This window comes from Lepeophtheirus salmonis, chromosome 6, assembly GCF_016086655.4.
Source record: "Lepeophtheirus salmonis chromosome 6, UVic_Lsal_1.4, whole genome shotgun sequence".
Classification (NCBI taxonomy): domain Eukaryota; kingdom Metazoa; phylum Arthropoda; class Copepoda; order Siphonostomatoida; family Caligidae; genus Lepeophtheirus; species Lepeophtheirus salmonis.
In genome coordinates this window covers 19,985,226-19,989,709 of record NC_052136.2, presented here as the reverse complement: position 1 = coordinate 19,989,709, position 4,484 = coordinate 19,985,226, and the positions used below count along the sequence as shown (strand labels likewise).

Below are 4,484 nucleotides of genomic sequence, written 5' to 3'. Positions count from 1 at the left end.
TATTATTAGTGGTTATAAATCTAAATTGAAAAATATTACTAAAGATTTTAAAATAAAATAGTGACTATTTTGAAACTTTTCAACTAAACATACCTTAAAGGATGATTGCTTATAATCAAAGTATAATACCCAAAACTGACAGGGTATACTCCATTCACATGCACTACTACTTCGGTGATATACAAGATAAGGGAGGATCAAAGTGGCGTTAAAAGAAGTACTATATTTCAAAACCAAAATGGAGCTCCTATACGAGAGTGAGGTTGGTATTTCACTAATATTGAAAGCTTGGATCTCACATAGCTAAAAATAATTTGAGCCACTAACGATTTTTGGGTAATGTGATTAAAAAACAAATTCAATCAGATGAATGGATAGCCCTTTGAAAATAGAATAGCTATATGACCAAAGGAACTATCAAAATGGGGGAGAACGCTGAACATTTATTAAGGGCAGATGTCAAGTTAATGTGCTTCCACTCTAAAATTAATACTTCCTTTACTAGGACCAGATAAGCTAATAAATTTGAATTCCAGGATGTGTCCGGGAGACATCCTTCAGACACATCCTGGAGTTCTTCTGAAAATAATTGTGTCAAGGCACGCGTGCGAGGAGGAGGGGGGAAAAAAGACATATGGTATCATTGTTTAAAATACTGATGTGATTATCATCTGCCTGCTTTATTATGATTTTTGAGGGTATAACGAATGTATTTATTAGCAAAATGTTTAATGAAGATATACTACGTATAATTGACTTCGACGTTTTTATCCGTTACAGTAGATTTGAAAACGTCACACTCCATGAAATTGTAATTCATTATGAACCTTATTCAGAATAATAGCTAATGAAACGACAAAGTAGAGTATTTGAAATATATTTGAAGCTCAAAGTTTAAAAAAGAAGGCTTTAATGAAATATAATCTACATACTAAAAAATAAACCATTAAACATTTAAGTTAAATATACAAAATTAAAAAATTAAAATCATATAACTATTAATAATAATAAATTATAAATAAAGAATATTGAAATAATAGATTGATCCAGATAATTTTGTCTTGTTCTAACATCGGAATTCAGTTAAATATGTCATAACTTTAGGTTGCAATACACAAGTGAGACGTGGAGTTTAATCAAAAAGATAATCACCCCTCTTCTTCATGTGGAAGTTGCTATATACAATTGTGCACAGGATAGATATATCTCTACCGATGAGATCTAACTAATTATTAATAATAAAGTAAATGTCAAAATCATAAAATTAGACAATAAATATATTAATAAAAAAATGTTAGAAATAAATTCATCTTAAAGATTTAGAGCAAAAGCTAATTATGTAGTAATGTCCGGCGATATTACTCCTTATTAAGAGCATCAAAAAATATTTTCACCCGTTATTAAGGTATGCTTATATAACAACATACTATTATCATGAAGGATATACACAATTGTTAATTATAATGCAACACCCAATGTAACTACCCTCGTTGCTGTGACCATTTAAACAGTTATTTTTGCCTTTTATGAGTTTTCTGAACACCATTTCTTGGAGCCCATCAACCATAGCTAAGCCTTAAGGGATAAAAAAGTAATATTTAATGACTATGTAATATTGGAAAACCTAATTATCATACCCAAGTCTTAAAACGAAGTAAGTAGTCTCAGACAAACTTGTTGCAAACCATCCAAAGCTACTACCCCCGTTGTTGTGACCATTTAAGCAGTTGTTTTTGCCCTTTACTGAGTTGTGTATCATAATTCTTGATATGTTTAGCTAAAATAGAATCATATTTTATGGTTAGATTTGAAAAAAAATTGAATACTTACTGTGAGATAGTACAAAATTCAGAGTTCCATTTCGATATTCGTAAATACTTTTTACTGATAACTTGATCGTCATTTGGTGTGGATGACTCAAAACATTTTATATGTATTTCTATAAATGACATCAGTAACAACATCCTCCATTAATTTAATGATGGTTCCTGTGGAAGGGATATGTTTACCCTTGTATTTCTCCATAAATTTTTTGAACGTAGATGATTAGCAATGGATAAGGTTATATTACATACAATAAGCATCCTTGTGAAATCAGAGTTAAAGTCTGACTTGATGTATTCATTGTTAAATTGATTTTATAGATGAATATCCATACTCTAGTTATGAGATGAGGATAATGAGTGGCGTGTAATTCTAGACAGGGGACTAAAGGCACATTTATATCGACAAATCCGACAAACCATCTGTTTCTCATCCGGTAAGTATTTACCAAATTCCTTTATTCAGTTCTCTATCGACTATCCCCATCTAATATTATTATATTAATATTGAATAATAAAGGCGGGAATGATAACGTTCATGATTGATAGAAGAAGATGTATATTATTTAATCAATGATGCCATAAGTAATTCTTCTTTTCTCCTCGCACGCTTTTGTATTCTTACCAAAATTATCACCCTTATGTATAACGCACATCTATTTATTTTTTTGTTTAAAGAGGAGCGACAGTGGATTTGCATTAGTGGAAGTGCAGATAAAGGAAAAATAATGTTTACCAGCATCTCTTTTTTAAAACTGGCTGTTGTATGATTTTGGGAGAAGAAAAAAAGTACAGCTATAAAGAGGAGAACCTTCTACATTCAAAATAGTATTAGTACAGGGAAAATATTGTAATTATATTTAAATTCATATATATTTACTTTATTATGCATGTAATATATATGTTTATTATTATTATTTAAGATACATCTTACCGGTTTTGAATATAAAATATATTTGTGTGATACGTGTGTACTGCTATAGAAGTCTCCCATGATTATTCCAAGATTATATCCCTGATAGAATCGGATAACACATGGTGCAGTCGATTGTTTTAGAAAACATTAAGGATTACAGATCTGTGGATTCATAAGAACCCGACAAAAAAGATGTCGAGTGAAAGAGAAGGCTGTCATGCTATCCATTGTGAGAAGATCCCAAGGTGCTCAGAAAAAATATCCTTTTGAGTCGCAATCTGAAAATTTAAAAAAATTATTACAATAAGAAAACTTGTGCCCTCATAGAATAAATCGAACTCTATTAGCTATAAAAAACTTAGTTGTTAAATATAATAAAAAACGGAAGAAGTTTTCAGTCTTTTGGAAGGATCCTCAGTAGAAAATATGAAAGAGGAAAATAATATAACATCAATGGGAGAAGAGCTCGTCAAAAATTGAATGTCGAGTAGACATGTATTCGGAAAGACGTTCGAACAATTTGAAGGACCCTTCAGTAAAGAGCGTATGCCATCCAAATATTCATGTAAAATTACCCAACCAAATTGAAGAAAATATCAAACACACAGACTTCCTGAAATGAATTGAGACCTGGGCTAATTATGTGAAGTTGACTCACTTGGAGGAGAATACTTGAGAAGAGCAGATTCCAATATTATGGACGTGTTGTTCGCCGTGATTCTTTATCAAAGTACGCCACTTGGTTGAAATTCCAGCTAGTACTACCAATACATTGAGGGAAGTAATTCAAAATGTGGGTAAATGTCTAAAAGATAAAAAACAAATTGCGGCAACAACATGTAAATTAGTAAGAAGAAAACAAACTAAATATGAGGATTTTGATGAATTTATTGTGAATTAAAGATGTTGGCACAGGAGGAAGAAATTTATGAAATGCAATCAGAAGATTGGTTGGCCACTCTGGTCATATGTGGAGTCAGGGACGATGATGATCGCCAAAAACTTTTAGAAAACACCAAACAACTGAATTTGAAAGAGTAATTTGTGCAGAACTATTGAATCTGCAATGAGTAATAAAGAAATTTTGAATTATTTAGTATTATAGGGTATTAATAGAATTTCAAAGGCTGATAATAATATAAGTGGATTTGAAGGAAGAAAAAGGAAAAAGATAGAATTAATATGTAGACAATATGGATTCGAAGGGCATCAATATGGAAGACCATGTCCTGCTAAATAAATGAAATGCCGAAAGTGTAGGAAAAAAGGTCATTATGCAAAATTATGCTGGTACAAAAACATAATTTCAGTATTAATCGTCAATTCAGTTCGTGGATGTGAACTGAATATAATTCTAATTGATATTCTGAATGTAAGTGGAGAATTCATCGGGAATAGATTTCAAATATGAAAGTGGTGCAATGCCTTATATTGCAGGCTTAAGATTATACAAGGATTTAGATTTTCCAAAAAAGAGACAACGGTATTCGGAGTGAACAGCTCAAGATGGGAGCTTATTAATAGTGTTAAAACTAATATTTAGACTTGGTAATTCATAAAGAGTTCGTCTATTTTGTGAAGAATATTAGCCAGGAGAATATATTTTTATCACAGCATGCGTGTATGGGATTGGGAATTATACATCCAGATTTCCCCAGATAATTAAAGGAAGAATGGATTAGTGAATCGTTAGTGAATGCAAGTATTAAACGTAATAAAAATCTAGATTTCAACATATCAGAAAA

At 31.0% G+C, this 4,484-nt stretch overlaps 1 long non-coding RNA gene across 1 annotated transcript; it reads right to left on the bottom strand.

Moving 5' to 3' along the window:
- Nucleotides 1-861: 861 nt before the first annotated feature.
- LOC139905758 (uncharacterized) lies at nt 862-2,275 on the bottom strand. Its single transcript, XR_011780798.1, has 3 exons — nt 1,831-2,275; nt 1,638-1,777; nt 862-1,575 (listed from the first exon to the last, which is right to left on the bottom strand). It is a non-coding gene; the product is annotated as an uncharacterized lncRNA (long non-coding RNA).
- Between the last annotated feature and the right edge of the window lie 2,209 nt (nt 2,276-4,484).